The sequence below is a fragment of the Paramisgurnus dabryanus genome, chromosome 3 (assembly GCF_030506205.2).
Source record: "Paramisgurnus dabryanus chromosome 3, PD_genome_1.1, whole genome shotgun sequence".
Classification (NCBI taxonomy): Eukaryota; Metazoa; Chordata; class Actinopteri; order Cypriniformes; family Cobitidae; genus Paramisgurnus; species Paramisgurnus dabryanus.
The window spans coordinates 47,791,451-47,810,893 of record NC_133339.1 but is presented as its reverse complement, the minus strand read 5'-3'; the positions used below and the strand labels follow the sequence as shown (position 1 = coordinate 47,810,893).

At 39.6% G+C, this 19,443-nt stretch overlaps 1 protein-coding gene across 2 annotated transcripts in view; it reads right to left on the bottom strand.

Moving 5' to 3' along the window:
* LOC135750358 (alpha-1,6-mannosylglycoprotein 6-beta-N-acetylglucosaminyltransferase B) overlaps nt 1-19,443 on the bottom strand; it is a 310,954-nt gene that overhangs the window by 143,692 nt on the left and 147,819 nt on the right. The window lies entirely within an intron of this gene.

Here is a 19,443-nt window from a genome sequence, read left to right as displayed (position 1 = left end):
GAGAACAGAATATCAAAAATCTGTTCGGTCATTTCTGTGCGGATTGCTCCAAACATTATACGAGCAGTACCTGGCATAAAATAAACAACATTTGTAAAAGGAGTAGCGAAAAAATAATCTACCATATGCTTTACAATAACACATGAACAGAATGTTGGAAAATGACAAACGAGGCATCGTTGCAATCGGCATAAACCAGTGAATACAATTTCACAAAGAAATTAATATCAGACAAAGTATTCAGAAGTTATAAGCAGTTCCATGAGAACTGTTATAGTTTATAACCCCTAGGTGGCGCTGTACTCTGACTTCCCAGGTACCTTCAGGACATCATGTCGAAGCTCCTTACTAATTTTTGCGCGGATATGTCCAATAGTTCAAAAAATATAACAAATTATGTGAAATTTCAAAATGGCGGACAGGCAGTTCGGTCAAACCCGGCATAATACACATCGACAGATGCGGCATGAGGTAAGCAATCCATAGACATCAAGATCATAATTTTCTGACAAACAGTTCAGAAGTTATGGGCAAAAATAGCCTATTTTATTATCTCATGACCCATAGGTGGCGCTGTCACCAAATTTGGCATGGACCCCAAGTTCATGGTCCACATGAAGTGTACCAAATTTCATTTCAATTGATCAAAGAATGACTGAGCTACAGCTTCAGAACCATTTTTGCGTCAACCTTGTTAAGTTTGCGCATTTATTACTTTTGAACAAAGATAAATATCAAAATTCTGTTCAGTCATTTCTATGCGGCTTACTCCAAAGATCATCTGTGCCAAATCTCATAAGAATTGAACAACATTTGAAGGAGGAGTAGCGAAAAAATGGAATACTGTACATTTCAAAATGGCCGCTACTGTAATGGGTGGAGTTTTACTGTAAGGTATTAAAATCAACAAGCATGAGGAGAGCAATCACGTGTACTAAGTAGAATTTTCATAGATCAAGCGGATCAGAAGTTATAACCCTTTGAACATTGAATTTTTGAACTGCTGGTGGCGCTATAGAGTTAGTACTAGAGACCCCATTTTTGGTCACATGACTTTTTAAGACCACCACTACAACTGTGCCAAATTTCATCATTTTCCTATGTACGGTTCATAGGGCTGCCATAGACGCCTATGGCTAAGAAGAAGAAGAAGAAGCAGAATAATAATAATAATAATACTAACAACAATTACAATAGGTGTCTCAGCACCTTCGGTGCTTGACCCCTAAATATAGCTGCAAGCAGCAATTGCGGGGTCAAGCACCTTCAGCGCAATGAGCACCCAAAGCACAGCAAAAACCACACGACGCAGCAAATGCGCAAAGCGCAGAAAGCGCGCAATACAGAGCCCGAACCCGAAGCAAAGCAAATGCAGAGCAGAACCACTGCAGTGCGGAGCAACAACAGTAAAGATGGCAAAAATATAACACGTGTTGAAAACCAGACAGGTCGAGAAGAACGTGTTAAAGGGAACACAAAAGGAAATCTCAATAAGTGAAAGTAAGAGCTGGGATTCGAACCCATGACCTCAGGTTCCCAAAGCAACGCACTAACCGCATGCGCCACTGAGTAAACGATTAAACCACTGAGTTGGTGTGTCCAAGCTATAGAATAGAGATTTAGAGCTGTAAACATTGATATCCAGCAATTACCAAACGTGCAGAAATAACAACAGAGAGCACAAATAACTGAAATACAATGTATTGTATGAAAATCACAAAACTTAAGTGAGAAAAAAGTTAAGACAAAATATCACTGCACATGGGGTTTGAACCCATGACCTCAGAATCTCATGGCATGTGGTTAACCAGATGCGCAACTCAGCTAACACAGCTCAAAGGGCAGCAAAAAACAGCTTAGGTGCTTCAAGGATTGACGTGTGCCAATCAACACAGATGCAGAACTGACAGTGCAGAGCAGAACTATCAGAAATACAATGTATATGGGAATCAAAAAGCTCAAATGAGATTGAAGACAAGAACATCATTCTGTATAGTAATGCTATACAATGTAATATACAGTCACATTAATTTACTATGACAAATAGACAACGTCACAGGCACGGTCAACTTTGGAGTGGTATTTCTAAGAAAGAGAACAGAATATCAAAAATCTGTTCGGTCATTTCTGTGCGGATTGCTCCAAACATTATACGAGCAGTACCTGGCATAAAATAAACAACATTTGTAAAAGGAGTAGCGAAAAAATAATCTACCATATGCTTTACAATAACACATGAACAGAATGTTGGAAAATGACAAACGAGGCATCGTTGCAATCGGCATAAACCAGTGAATACAATTTCACAAAGAAATTAATATCAGACAAAGTATTCAGAAGTTATAAGCAGTTCCATGAGAACTGTTATAGTTTATAACCCCTAGGTGGCGCTGTACTCTGACTTCCCAGGTACCCTCAGGACATCATGTCGAAGCTCCTTACTAATTTTTGCGCGGATATGTCCAATAGTTCAAAAAATATAACAAATTATGTGAAATTTCAAAATGGCGGACAGGCGGTTCGGTCAAACCCGGCATAATACACATCGACAGATGCGGCATGAGGTAAGCAATCCATAGACATCAAGATCATAATTTTCTGACAAACAGTTCAGAAGTTATGGGCAAAAATAGCCTATTTTATTATCTCATGACCCATAGGTGGCGCTGTCACCAAATTTGGCATGGACCCCAAGTTCATGGTCCACATGAAGTGTACCAAATTTCATTTCAATTGATCAAAGAATGACTGAGCTACAGCTTCAGAACCATTTTTGCGTCAACCTCGTTAAGTTTGCGCATTTATTACTTTTGAACAAAGATAAATATCAAAATTCTGTTCAGTCATTTCTATGCGGCTTACTCCAAAGATCATCTGTGCCAAATCTCATAAGAATTGAACAACATTTGAAGGAGGAGTAGCGAAAAAATGGAATACTGTACATTTCAAAATGGCCGCTACTGTAATGGGTGGAGTTTTACTGTAAGGTATTAAAATCAACAAGCATGAGGAGAGCAATCACGTGTACTAAGTAGAATTTTCATAGATCAAGCGGATCAGAAGTTATAACCCTTTGAACATTGAATTTTTGAACTGCTGGTGGCGCTATAGAGTTAGTACTAGAGACCCCATTTTTGGTCACATGACTTTTTAAGACCACCACTACAACTGTGCCAAATTTCATCATTTTCCTATGTACGGTTCATAGGGCTGCCATAGACGCCTATGGCTAAGAAGAAGAAGAAGAAGCAGAATAATAATAATAATAATACTAACAATTACAATAGGTGTCTCAGCACCTTCGGTGCTTGACCCCTAATAATAATAATAATACTAACAATTACAATAGGTGTCTCAGCACCTTCGGTGCTTGACCCCTAAATATAGCTGCAAGCAGCGATTCGGGGCCAAGCACCTTTAGCGCAATGAGCACCCAAAGCACAGCAAGCAACATAGAAGGTATCAATAACCCAATGCTCACTGACCACCCAAGGTGCATCAAGAACACAAAGCGCAGCAAGTACCCAAAGCGTTGCAATGACAGAGCAGAACCACCGCAGTGCAGAGCAGCAACAGAAAACATGGCAAAAATAGAACATATGTGAACTACAGACAGGTCAAGAAGAATAGGTGGGAAAGAACAAAACTTTAATAGAAGAAACTAACACTTGCCTCAGGCTGGATTCAAACCCATGAACTCAGGATCTCTATGCATACGACTTAGACAGATGTGCCACTCAGTAGACACAGCTCAATGAGCAGCAGAAAAGAGCTTACATGCAATACAAAGAATTCAGAAGTTATAAGCAGTTCTATAAGAACTGTTATAGTTTATAACCCCTAGGTGGCGCTATTCTCTGATTTCCTCAGGACATCATGCCGAAGCTCCCTACCGTTTTTGCACCGATATATCCGATACTTCAAAAGTTATAGCAAATTATCACAAATTTCAAAATGGCGGACAGGCGATTCGGTCAAAGCCGGCATAATACATATCGACAGATGCGGCATGAGCCAAGGAATCCGTAGACACCACGATCATAATTTTCTGACAAACGATTCAGTAGATATGGGCAAAATTAGCCTTTTTTCATATCTCATGACCCATAGGTGGCGCTGTCACCAAATTTGGCATGGACCCACAGTTCATGGTCGACATGAAGTGTACCAAATTTCATCTCGATTGATCAAAGAATGACCGAGCTACAGCTTCAGAACCATTTTTCCGTCAATCTCGTTAAGTTCACGCATTAATAACTTTTGAATAAAAAAAAAATCAAAATTCTGTTCAGTCATTTCTATGCGGCTGACTCCAAAGATCACCTGTGCCAAATCTCATAAGAATTGAACCACATTTGAAGGAGGAGTAGCGAAAAAACGAAATACTGTACATTTCAAAATGGCCGCTACTGTAATGGGTGGAGTCTTAATGTAAAGTATCAAATTCAATAAGCGGGATGAGAGCAATCACATGCACTAAGTAGAATTTTCATAGATCTAATGGATCATGAGTTATAACCATTTGAACATTGAATTTTTGAGATGATGGTGGCGCTATAGAGTTACTGCTAGAGACCCCATTTTTGGCCACATGACTATTTATGACCACCACTACAACTATGCCAAATTTCATCATTTTCCTACATACGCTTCATAGGGCTGCCATAGACTCCCATTGGGGAAGAAGAAAAATTTACTAACAGAAACAATGACCAATATAGCTGCAAGCAGCAACGCGGGGTCAAGCAGCTTCAGCGCAATGAGCACCCAAAGCACAGCAAAAACCACACGACGCAGAAAATGCGCAAAGCGCAGAAAGCGCGCAATACAGAGCCCAAACCCGAAGCAAAGCAAATGCAGAGCAGAACCACTGCAGTGCGGAGCAACAACAGTAAAGATGGCAAAAATATAACACGTGTGGAAAACCAGACAGGTCGAGAAGAACGTGTTAAAGGGAACACAAAAGGAAATCTCAATAAGTGAAAGTAAGAGCTGGGATTCGAACCCATGACCTCAGGTTCCCAAAGCAACGCACTAACCGCATGCGCCACTGAGTAAACGATTAAACCACTGAGTTGGTGTGTCCAAGCTATAGAATAGAGATTTAGAGCTGTAAACATTGATATCCAGCAATTACCAAACGTGCAGAAATAACAACAGAGAGCACAAATAACTGAAATACAATGTATTGTATGAAAATCACAAAACTTAAGTGAGAAAAAAGTTAAGACAAAATATCACTGCACATGGGGTTTGAACCCATGACCTCAGAATCTCATGGCATGTGGTTAACCAGATGCGCAACTCAGCTAACACAGCTCAAAGGGCAGCAAAAAACAGCTTAGGTGCTTCAAGGATTGACGTGTGCCAATCAACACAGATGCAGAACTGACAGTGCAGAGCAGAACTATCAGAAATACAATGTATATGGGAATCAAAAAGCTCAAATGAGATTGAAGACAAGAACATCATTCTGTATAGTAATGCTATACAATGTAATATACAGTCACATTAATTTACTATGACAAATAGACAACGTCACAGGCACGGTCAACTTTGGAGTGGTATTTCTAAGAAAGAGAACAGAATATCAAAAATCTGTTCGGTCATTTCTGTGCGGATTGCTCCAAACATTATACGAGCAGTACCTGGCATAAAATAAACAACATTTGTAAAAGGAGTAGCGAAAAAATAATCTACCATATGCTTTACAATAACACATGAACAGAATGTTGGAAAATGACAAACGAGGCATCGTTGCAATCGGCATAAACCAGTGAATACAATTTCACAAAGAAATTAATATCAGACAAAGTATTCAGAAGTTACAAGCAGTTCCACGAGAACTGTTATAGTTTATAACCCCTAGGTGGCGCTGTATTTGACTTCCCAGGTACCTTCAGGACATCATGTCGAAGCTCCTTACTAATTTTTGCGCGGATATGTCCAATAGTTCAAAAAATATAACAAATTATGTGAAATTTCAAAATGGCGGACAGGCGGTTCGGTCAAACCCGGCATAATACACATCGACAGATGCGGCATGAGGTAAGCAATCCATAGACATCAAGATCATAATTTTCTGACAAACAGTTCAGAAGTTATGGGCAAAAATAGCCTATTTTATTATCTCATGACCCATAGGTGGCGCTGTCACCAAATTTGGCATGGACCCCAAGTTCATGGTCCACATTTAGTGTACCAAATTTCATTTCAATTGATCAAAGAATGACTGAGCTACAGCTTCAGAACCATTTTTGCGTCAACCTTGTTAAGTTTGCGCATTTATTACTTTTGAACAAAGATAAATATCAAAATTCTGTTCAGTCATTTCTATGCGGCTTACTCCAAAGATCATCTGTGCCAAATCTCATAAGAATTGAACAACATTTGAAGGAGGAGTAGCGAAAAAATGGAATACTGTACATTTCAAAATGGCCGCTACTGTAATGGGTGGAGTTTTACTGTAAGGTATTAAAATCAACAAGCATGAGGAGAGCAATCACGTGTACTAAGTAGAATTTTCATAGATCAAGCGGATCAGAAGTTATAACCCTTTGAACATTGAATTTTTGAACTGCTGGTGGCGCTATAGAGTTAGTACTAGAGACCCCATTTTTGGTCACATGACTTTTTAAGACCACCACTACAACTGTGCCAAATTTCATCATTTTCCTATGTACGGTTCATAGGGCTGCCATAGACGCCTATGGCTAAGAAGAAGAAGAAGAAGCAGAATAATAATAATAATAATACTAACAATTACAATAGGTGTCTCAGCACCTTCGGTGCTTGACCCCTAAATATAGCTGCAAGCAGCGATTCGGGGCCAAGCACCTTTAGCGCAATGAGCACCCAAAGCACAGCAAGCAACATAGAAGGTATCAATCACCCAATGCTCACTGACCACCCAAGGTGCATCAAGAACACAAAGCGCAGCAAGTACCCAAAGCGTTGCAATGACAGAGCAGAACCACCGCAGTGCAGAGCAGCAACAGAAAACATGGCAAAAATAGAACATATGTGAACTACAGACAGGTCAAGAAGAATAGGTGGGAAAGAACAAAACTTTAATAGAAGAAATTAACACCTGCCTCAGGTGGGATTCGTACCCATGAGGTCAGGATCTCTATGCATACGACTTAATGGATGCGCCACTCAGCAGACACAGCTCAAGGGGCAGCAGGAAAGAGATTACAGAAATGCAAGCATTGACATATGCCAATCACCAAAGATGTAGAAATGACACCGCAGAGCAGAAATCACAGAAATACAATGTATATGAGAATCAAAAAGCTCAAGTGAGATTGAAGACAAGAAGAACATTCCGTAGAGTAACGCTATAAAATGTAATATAAAGTAATTAACTATGACAAATAGACAACATCACAGGGACGATCAACTTTACAGAGGTTTTTCTCAAAAAATTCCTAGGTGCAAGAAAAATCTGTTCAGTCATTTCTGTGCGGATTGCTCCAAACATTATACGAGCAGAACCTGGCATAAAATAAACAAAATTTGTAAAAGGAGTAGCGAAAAAATCATTTACCATATGCCTTACAATAACACATGAACAGAATGATGGAAAATGACAAACGAGGTATCGTTGCAATCGGCATAAACCAGTGAATACAATTTCACAAAGAAAATTAATATCCGACAAAGTATTCAGAAGTTATGAGCAGTTCTATAAGAACTGTTATAGTTTATAACCCCTAGGTGGCGCTGTATTCTGACTTCCCAGATACAATCAGGACATCATGCCAAAGCTTACTACCGATTTTTGCGCCAATATATCCAATACTTCAAAAGTTATAACAATTTATGACAAATTTCAAAATGGCGGACAGGCGGTTCGGTCAAACCCGGCATAATACACATCGACAGATGCGGCATGAGGTAAGGAATCCGTAGACACCAAGATCATAATTTTCTGACAAACGATTCAGAAGTTATGCGCAAAAATAGCCTTTTTTACTATCTCATGACCCATAGGTGGCGCTGTCACCAAATTTGGCATGGACCCCCATTTCATGGTCGACATGAAGCGTACCAAATTTCATCTCGATTGATCAAAGAATGACCGAGATACAGCTTCAGAACCAATTTTGCGTCAATCTCGTTAAGTTCACGCATGAATTACTTTTAAATAAAGAAAAATATCAAAATTCTGTTCAGTCATTTCTATGCGGCTCACTCCAAAGATCACATGTGCCAAATCTCATAAGAATTGAACCAAATTTGAAGGAGGAGTAGCGAAAAAACGAAATACTGTACATTTCAAAATGGCCGCTACTGTAATGGGTGGAGTCTTACTGTAAAGTATCAAATTCAATAAGTGGGATGAGAGCAATCACGTGTACTAAGTAGAATTTTCATAGATCAAATGGTTCACCAATTATAACAGTTTGAACATTGAATTTTTGCACTGCTGGTGGCGCTATAGAGTTACTGCTAGAGACCCCATTTTTGGTCACATGACTTTTTAGGACCACCACTACAACTGTGCCAAATTTCATCACTCTACTACTTACGGTTCATAGGGCTGCCATAGACTCCCATTGGACAAGAGTAAGAATAATAATAATAATACTAACAATTGCAATAGGTGTCTCAGCACCTTCGGTGCTTGACCCCTAAATATAGCTGCAAGCAGCAATTGCGGGGTCAAGCACCTTCAGCGCAATGAGCACCCAAAGCACAGCAAAAACCACACGACGCAGCAAATGCGCAAAGCGCAGAAAGCGCGCAATACAGAGCCCGAACCCGAAGCAAAGCAAATGCAGAGCAGAACCACTGCAGTGCGGAGCAACAACAGTAAAGATGGCAAAAATATAACACGTGTGGAAAACCAGACAGGTCGAGAAGAACGTGTTAAAGGGAACACAAAAGGAAATCTCAATAAGTGAAAGTAAGAGCTGGGATTCGAACCCATGACCTCAGGTTCCCAAAGCAACGCACTAACCGCATGCGCCACTGAGTAAACGATTAAACCACTGAGTTGGTGTGTCCAAGCTATAGAATAGAGATTTAGAGCTGTAAACATTGATATCCAGCAATTACCAAACGTGCAGAAATAACAACAGAGAGCACAAATAACTGAAATACAATGTATTGTATGAAAATCACAAAACTTAAGTGAGAAAAAAGTTAAGACAAAATATCACTGCACATGGGGTTTGAACCCATGACCTCAGAATCTCATGGCATGTGGTTAACCAGATGCGCAACTCAGCTAACACAGCTCAAAGGGCAGCAAAAAACAGCTTAGGTGCTTCAAGGATTGACGTGTGCCAATCAACACAGATGCAGAACTGACAGTGCAGAGCAGAACTATCAGAAATACAATGTATATGGGAATCAAAAAGCTCAAATGAGATTGAAGACAAGAACATCATTCTGTATAGTAATGCTATACAATGTAATATACAGTCACATTAATTTACTATGACAAATAGACAACGTCACAGGCACGGTCAACTTTGGAGTGGTATTTCTAAGAAAGAGAACAGAATATCAAAAATCTGTTCGGTCATTTCTGTGCGGATTGCTCCAAACATTATACGAGCAGTACCTGGCATAAAATAAACAACATTTGTAAAAGGAGTAGCGAAAAAATAATCTACCATATGCTTTACAATAACACATGAACAGAATGTTGGAAAATGACAAACGAGGCATCGTTGCAATCGGCATAAACCAGTGAATACAATTTCACAAAGAAATTAATATCAGACAAAGTATTCAGAAGTTATAAGCAGTTCCATGAGAACTGTTATAGTTTATAACCCCTAGGTGGCGCTGTACTCTGACTTCCCAGGTACCTTCAGGACATCATGTCGAAGCTCCTTACTAATTTTTGCGCGGATATGTCCAATAGTTCAAAAAATATAACAAATTATGTGAAATTTCAAAATGGCGGACAGGCGGTTCGGTCAAACCCGGCATAATACACATCGACAGATGCGGCATGAGGTAAGCAATCCATAGACATCAAGATCATAATTTTCTGACAAACAGTTCAGAAGTTATGGGCAAAAATAGCCTATTTTATTATCTCATGACCCATAGGTGGCGCTGTCACCAAATTTGGCATGGACCCCAAGTTCATGGTCCACATGAAGTGTACCAAATTTCATTTCAATTGATCAAAGAATGACTGAGCTACAGCTTCAGAACCATTTTTGCGTCAACCTCGTTAAGTTTGCGCATTTATTACTTTTGAACAAAGATAAATATCAAAATTCTGTTCAGTCATTTCTATGCAGCTTACTCCAAAGATCATCTGTGCCAAATCTCATAAGAATTGAACAACATTTGAAGGAGGAGTAGCGAAAAAATGGAATACTGTACATTTCAAAATGGCCGCTACTGTAATGGGTGGAGTTTTACTGTAAGGTATTAAAATCAACAAGCATGAGGAGAGCAATCACGTGTACTAAGTAGAATTTTCATAGATCAAGCGGATCAGAAGTTATAACCCTTTGAACATTGAATATTTGAACTGCTGGTGGCGCTATAGAGTTAGTACTAGAGACCCCATTTTTGGTCACATGACTTTTTAAGACCACCACTACAACTGTGCCAAATTTCATCATTTTCCTATGTACGGTTCATAGGGCTGCCATAGACGCCTATGGCTAAGAAGAAGAAGAAGAAGCAGAATAATAATAATAATAATACTAACAATTACAATAGGTGTCTCAGCACCTTCGGTGCTTGACCCCTAAATATAGCTGCAAGCAGCAATTGCGGGGTCAAGCACCTTCAGCGCAATGAGCACCCAAAGCACAGCAAAAACCACACGACGCAGCAAATGCGCAAAGCGCAGAAAGCGCGCAATACAGAGCCCGAACCCGAAGCAAAGCAAATGCAGAGCAGAACCACTGCAGTGCGGAGCAACAACAGTAAAGATGGCAAAAATATAACACGTGTGGAAAACCAGACAGGTCGAGAAGAACGTGTTAAAGGGAACACAAAAGGAAATCTCAATAAGTGAAAGTAAGAGCTGGGATTCGGACCCATGACCTCAGGTTCCCAAAGCAACGCACTAACCGCATGCGCCACTGAGTAAACGATTAAACCACTGAGTTGGTGTGTCCAAGCTATAGAATAGAGATTTAGAGCTGTAAACATTGATATCCAGCAATTACCAAACGTGCAGAAATAACAACAGAGAGCACAAATAACTGAAATACAATGTATTGTATGAAAATCACAAAACTTAAGTGAGAAAAAAGTTAAGACAAAATATCACTGCACATGGGGTTTGAACCCATGACCTCAGAATCTCATGGCATGTGGTTAACCAGATGCGCAACTCAGCTAACACAGCTCAAAGGGCAGCAAAAAACAGCTTAGGTGCTTCAAGGATTGACGTGTGCCAATCAACACAGATGCAGAACTGACAGTGCAGAGCAGAACTATCAGAAATACAATGTATATGGGAATCAAAAAGCTCAAATGAGATTGAAGACAAGAACATCATTCTGTATAGTAATGCTATACAATGTAATATACAGTCACATTAATTTACTATGACAAATAGACAACGTCACAGGCACGGTCAACTTTGGAGTGGTATTTCTAAGAAAGAGAACAGAATATCAAAAATCTGTTCGGTCATTTCTGTGCGGATTGCTCCAAACATTATACGAGCAGTACCTGGCATAAAATAAACAACATTTGTAAAAGGAGTAGCGAAAAAATAATCTACCATATGCTTTACAATAACACATGAACAGAATGTTGGAAAATGACAAACGAGGCATCGTTGCAATCGGCATAAACCAGTGAATACAATTTCACAAAGAAATTAATATCAGACAAAGTATTCAGAAGTTATAAGCAGTTCCATGAGAACTGTTATAGTTTATAACCCCTAGGTGGCGCTGTACTCTGACTTCCCAGGTACCTTCAGGACATCATGTCGAAGCTCCTTACTAATTTTTGTGCGGATATGTCCAATAGTTCAAAAAATATAACAAATTATGTGAAATTTCAAAATGGCGGACAGGCGGTTCGGTCAAACCCGGCATAATACACATCGACAGATGCGGCATGAGGTAAGCAATCCATAGACATCAAGATCATAATTTTCTGACAAACAGTTCAGAAGTTATGGGCAAAAATAGCCTATTTTATTATCTCATGACCCATAGGTGGCGCTGTCACCAAATTTGGCATGGACCCCAAGTTCATGGTCCACATGAAGTGTACCAAATTTCATTTCAATTGATCAAAGAATGACTGAGCTACAGCTTCAGAACCATTTTTGCGTCAACCTCGTTAAGTTTGCGCATTTATTACTTTTGAACAAAGATAAATATCAAAATTCTGTTCAGTCATTTCTATGCGGCTTACTCCAAAGATCATCTGTGCCAAATCTCATAAGAATTGAACAACATTTGAAGGAGGAGTAGCGAAAAAATGGAATACTGTACATTTCAAAATGGCCGCTACTGTAATGGGTGGAGTTTTACTGTAAGGTATTAAAATCAACAAGCATGAGGAGAGCAATCACGTGTACTAAGTAGAATTTTCATAGATCAAGCGGATCAGAAGTTATAACCCTTTGAACATTGAATTTTTGAACTGCTGGTGGCGCTATAGAGTTAGTACTAGAGACCCCATTTTTGGTCACATGACTTTTTAAGACCACCACTACAACTGTGCCAAATTTCATCATTTTCCTATGTACGGTTCATAGGGCTGCCATAGACGCCTATGGCTAAGAAGAAGAAGAAGAAGCAGAATAATAATAATAATAATAATAATACTAACAAATATAGCTGCAAGCAGCGACACGGGGTCAAGCACCTTCAGCGCAATGAGCACCCAAAGCACAGCAAAAACGGCACGACGCAGCAAATGCGCAAATCGCAGAAAGCGCGCAATACAGAGCCCGAACCCGAAGCAAAGCAAATGCAGAGCAGAACCACTGCAGTGCGGAGCAACAACAGTAAAGATGGCAAAAATATAATTTCAGACAAAGTATTCAGAAGTTATAAGCAGTTCCATAAGAACTGTTATAGTTTGTAACCCCTAGGTGGCGCTGTATTCTGACTTCCCAGGTACCTTCAGGACATCATGTCGAAGCTCCTTACTAATTTTTGCGCGGATATGTCCAATATTTCCAAAAATATAACAAATTATGTGAAATTTCAAAATGGCGGACAGGCAGTTCGGTCAAACCCGGCATAATACACATCGACAGATGCGGCATGAGGTAAGCAATCCATAGACATCAAGATCATAATTTTCTGACAAACAGTTCAGAAGTTATGGGCAAAAATAGCCTATTTTATTATCTCATGACCAATAGGTGGCGCTGTCACCAAATTTGGCATGGACCCCAAGTTCATGGTCCACATGAAGTGTACCAAATTTCATTTCAATTGATCAAAGAATGACTGAGCTACAGCTTCAGAACCATTTTTGCGTCAACCTCGTTAAGTTTGCGCATTTATTACTTTTGAACAAAGATAAATATCAAAATTCTGTTCAGTCATTTCTATGCGGCTTACTCCAAAGATCATCTGTGCCAAATCTCATAAGAATTGAACAACATTTGAAGGAGGAGTAGCGAAAAAATGGAATACTGTACATTTCAAAATGGCCGCTACTGTAATGGGTGGAGTTTTACTGTAAGGCATTAAAAAGAATAAGCATGAGGAGAGCAATCACGTGTACTAAGTAGAATTTTCATAGATCAAGCGGATCAGCAGTTATAACCATTTGAACATTGAATTTTTGCACTGCTGGTGGCGCTATAGAGTTAGTGCTAGAGACCCCATTTTTGGTCACTTGACTTTTCAGGACCACCTCTACAACTGTGCCAAATTTCATCATTTTCCTACCTACGGTTCATAGGGCTGCCATAGACTCTCATTGGGGAAGAAGAAAAATTTACTAACAGAAACAATGACCAATATAGCTGCAAGCAGCGATTCGGGGCCAAGCACCTTTAGCGCAATGAGCACCCAAAGCACAGCAAGCAACATAGAAGGTATCAATAACCCAATGCTCACTGACCACCCAAGGTGCATCAAGAACACAAAGCGCAGCAAGTACCCAAAGCGTTGCAATGACAGAGCAGAACCACCGCAGTGCAGAGCAGCAACAGAAAACATGGCAAAAATAGAACATATGTGAACTACAGACAGGTCAAGAAGAATAGGTGGGAAAGAACAAAACTTTAATAGAAGAAATTAACACCTGCCCTAGGTGGGATTCGAACCCATGAACTCAGGATCTCTATGCATACGACTTAGTGGATGCGCCACTCAGCAGACACAGCTCAAGGGGCAGCAGGAAAAAGATTACAGAAATGAAAGCATTGACATATGCCAATCACCAAAGATGTAGAAATGACACCGCAGAGCAGAAATCACAGAAATACAATGTATATGAGAATCAAAAAGCTCAAGTGAGATTGAAGACAAGAAGAACATTCCGTAGAGTAACGCTATAAAATGTAATATAAAGTAATTAACTATGACAAATAGACAACATCACAGGGACGATCAACTTTACAGAGGTTTTTCTCAAAAAAATTCCTAGGTGCAAGAAAAATCTGTTCAGTCATTTCTGTGCGGATTGCTCCAAACATTATACGAGCAGAACCTGGCATAAAATAAACAAAATTTGTAAAAGGAGTAGCGAAAAAATCATTTACCATATGCCTTACAATAACACATGAACAGAATGATGGAAAATGACAAACGAGGTATCGTTGCAATCGGCATAAACCAGTGAATACAATTTCACAAAGAAAATTAATATCCGACAAAGTATTCAGAAGTTATGAGCAGTTCTATAAGAACTGTTATAGTTTATAACCCCTAGGTGGCGCTGTATTCTGACTTCCCACATACAATCAGGACATCATGCCAAAGCTTCCTACCGATTTTTGCGCCAATATATCCAATACTTCAAAAGTTATAACAATTTATGACAAATTTCAAAATGGCGGACAGGCGGTTCGGTCAAACCCGGCATAATACACATCGACAGATGCGGCATGAGGTAATGAATCCGTAGACACCAAGATCATAATTTTCTGACAAACGATTCAGAAGTTATGCGCAAAAATAGCCTTTTTTCCTATCTCATTACCCATAGGTGGCGCTGTCACCAAATTTGGCATGGACCCCCATTTCATGGTCGACATGAAGCGTACCAAATTTCATCTCGATTGATCAAAGAATGACCGAGATACAGCTTCAGAACCAATTTTGCGTCAATCTCGTTAAGTTCACGCATTAATTACTTTTAAATAAAGAAAAATATCAAAATTCTGTTCAGTCATTTCTATGCGGCTCACTCCAAAGATCACATGTGCCAAATCTCATAAGAATTGAACAACATTTGAAGGAGGAGTAGCGAAAAAATGGAATACTGTACATTTCAAAATGGCCGCTACTGTAATGGGTGGAGTTTTACTGTAAGGTATTAAAATCAACAAGCATGAGGAGAGCAATCACGTGTACTAAGTAGAATTTTCATAGATCAAGCGGATCAGAAGTTATAACCCTTTGAACATTGAATTTTTGAACTGCTGGTGGCGCTATAGAGTTAATGCTAGAGACCCCATTTTTGGTCACTTGACTTTTCAGGACCACCTCTATAACTGTGCCAAATTTCATCATTTTCCTATGTACGGTTCATAGGGCTGCCATAGGCACCAATGGCTAAGAAGAAGAAAAAAGTACAATTCCAATAGGTGTCTCAGCACCTTCGGTGCTTGACCCCTAAATATAGCTGCAAGCAGCGATTCGGGGCCAAGCACCTTTAGCGCAATGAGCACCCAAAGCACAGCAAGCAACATAGAAGGTATCAATAACCCAATGCTCACTGACCACCCAAGGTGCATCAAGAACACAAAGCGCAGCAAGTACCCAAAGCGTTGCAATGACAGAGCAGAACCACCGCAGTGCAGAGCAGCAACAGAAAACATGGCAAAAATAGAACATATGTGAACTACAGACAGGTCAAGAAGAATAGGTGGGAAAGAACAAAACTTTAATAGAAGAAATTAACACCTGCCCTAGGTGGGATTCGAACCCATGAACTCAGGATCTCTATGCATACGACTTAGTGGATGCGCCACTCAGCAGACACAGCTCAAGGGGCAGCAGGAAAAAGATTACAGAAATGAAAGCATTGACATATGCCAATCACCAAAGATGTAGAAATGACACCGCAGAGCAGAAATCACAGAAATACAATGTATATGAGAATCAAAAAGCTCAAGTGAGATTGAAGACAAGAAGAACATTCCGTAGAGTAACGCTATAAAATGTAATATAAAGTAATTAACTATGACAAATAGACAACATCACAGGGACGATCAACTTTACAGAGGTTTTTCTCAAAAAAATTCCTAGGTGCAAGAAAAATCTGTTCAGTCATTTCTGTGCGGATTGCTCCAAACATTATACGAGCAGAACCTGGCATAAAATAAACAAAATTTGTAAAAGGAGTAGCGAAAAAATCATTTACCATATGCCTTACAATAACACATGAACAGAATGATGGAAAATGACAAACGAGGTATCGTTGCAATCGGCATAAACCAGTGAATACAATTTCACAAAGAAAATTAATATCCGACAAAGTATTCAGAAGTTATGAGCAGTTCTATAAGAACTGTTATAGTTTATAACCCCTAGGTGGCGCTGTATTCTGACTTCCCACATACAATCAGGACATCATGCCAAAGCTTCCTACCGATTTTTGCGCCAATATATCCAATACTTCAAAAGTTATAACAATTTATGACAAATTTCAAAATGGCGGACAGGCGGTTCGGTCAAACCCGGCATAATACACATCGACAGATGCGGCATGAGGTAATGAATCCGTAGACACCAAGATCATAATTTTCTGACAAACGATTCAGAAGTTATGCGCAAAAATAGCCTTTTTTCCTATCTCATTACCCATAGGTGGCGCTGTCACCAAATTTGGCATGGACCCCCATTTCATGGTCGACATGAAGCGTACCAAATTTCATCTCGATTGATCAAAGAATGACCGAGATACAGCTTCAGAACCAATTTTGCGTCAATCTCGTTAAGTTCACGCATTAATTACTTTTAAATAAAGAAAAATATCAAAATTCTGTTCAGTCATTTCTATGCGGCTCACTCCAAAGATCACATGTGCCAAATCTCATAAGAATTGAACCAAATTTGAAGGAGGAGTAGCGAAAAAACTAAATACTGTACATTTCAAAATGGCCGCTACTGTAATGGGTGGAGTCTTACTGTAAGGTATTAAAAACAATAAGCATGAGGAGAGCAATCACGTGTACTAAGTAGAATTTTCATAGAGCAAATGGATCATGAGTTATAACCATTTGAACATTGAATTTTTGAGATGATGGTGGCGCTATAGAGTTACTGCTAGAGACCCCATTTTTGGCCAAATGACTATTTATGACCACCACTACAACTGTGCCAAATTTCATCATTTTCCTACATACGGTTCATAGGGCTGCCATAGACACCAATGGCTAAGAAGAAGAAAAAAGTACAATTCCAATAGGTGTCTCAGCACCTTCGGTGCTTGACCCCTAAATATAGCTGCAAGCAGCGATTCGGGGCCAAGCACCTTTAGCGCAATGAGCACCCAAAGCACAGCAAGCAACATAGAAGGTATCAATCACCCAATGCTCACTGACCACCCAAGGTGCATCAAGAACACAAAGCGCAGCAAGTACCCAAAGCGTTGCAATGACAGAGCAGAACCACCGCAGTGCAGAGCAGCAACAGAAAACATGGCAAAAATAGAACATATGTGAACTACAGACAGGTCAAGAAGAATAGGTGGGAAAGAACAAAACTTTAATAGAAGAAATTAACACCTGCCTCAGGTGGGATTCGAACCCATGAACTCAGGATCTCTATGCATACGACTTAGTGGATGCGCCACTCAGCAGACACAGCTCAAGGGGCAGCAGGAAAGAGATTACAGAAATGCAAGCATTGACATATGCCAATCACCAAAGATGTAGAAATGACACCGCAGAGCAGAAATCACAGAAATACAATGTATATGAGAATCAAAAAGCTCAAGTGAGATTGAAGACAAGAAGAACATTCCGTAGAGTAACGCTATAAAATGTAATATAAAGTAATTAACTATGACAAATAGACAACATCACAGGGACGATCAACTTTACAGAGGTTTTTCTCAAAAAAATTCCTAGGTGCAAGAAAAATCTGTTCAGTCATTTCTGTGCGGATTGCTCCAAACATTATACGAGCAGAACCTGGCATAAAATAAACAAAATTTGTAAAAGGAGTAGCGAAAAAATCATTTACCATATGCCTTACAATAACACATGAACAGAATGATGGAAAATGACAAACGAGGTATCGTTGCAATCGGCATAAACCAGTGAATACAATTTCACAAAGAAAATTAATATCCGACAAAGTATTCAGAAGTTATGAGCAGTTCTATAAGAACTGTTATAGTTTATAACCCCTAGGTGGCGCTGTATTCTGACTTCCCAGATACAATCAGGACATCATGCCAAAGCTTCCTACCGATTTTTGCGCCAATATATCCAATACTTCAAAAGTTATAACAATTTATGACAAATTTCAAAATGGCGGACAGGCGGTTCGGTCAAACCCGGCATAATACACATCGACAGATGCGGCATGAGGTAAGGAATCCGTAGACACCAATATCATAATTTTCTGACAAACGATTCAGAAGTTATGCGCAAAAATAGCCTTTTTTACTATCTCATGACCCATAGGTGGCGCTGTCACCAAATTTGGCATGGACCCCCAGTTCATGGTCGACATGAAGCGTACCAAATTTCATCTTGATTGATCAAAGAATGACCGTGATACAGCTTCAGAACCAATTTTGCGTCAATCTCGTTAAGTTCACGCATTAATTACTTTTAAATAAAGAAAAATATCAAAATTCTGTTCAGTCATTTCTATGCGGCTCACTCCAAAGATCACATGTGCCAAATCTCATAAGAATTGAACCAAATTTGAAGGAGGAGTAGCGAAAAAGCGAAATACTGTACATTTCAAAATGGCCGCTACTGTAATGGGTGGAGTCTTACTGTAAGGTATTAAAAACAATAAGCATGAGGAGAGCAATCACGTGTACTAAGTAGAATTTTCATAGAGCAAATGGATCATGAGTTATAACCATTTGAACATTGAATTTTTGAGATGATGGTGGCGCTATAGAGTTACTGCTAGAGACCCCATTTTTGGCCACATGACTATTTATGACCACCACTACAACTGTGCCAAATTTCATCATTTTCCTACATACGGTTCATAGGGCTGCCATAGACACCAATGGCTAAGAAGAAGAAAAAAGTACAATTCCAATAGGTGTCTCAGCACCTTCGGTGCTTGACCCCTAATTACAATAGGTGTCTCAGCACCTTCGGTGCTTGAC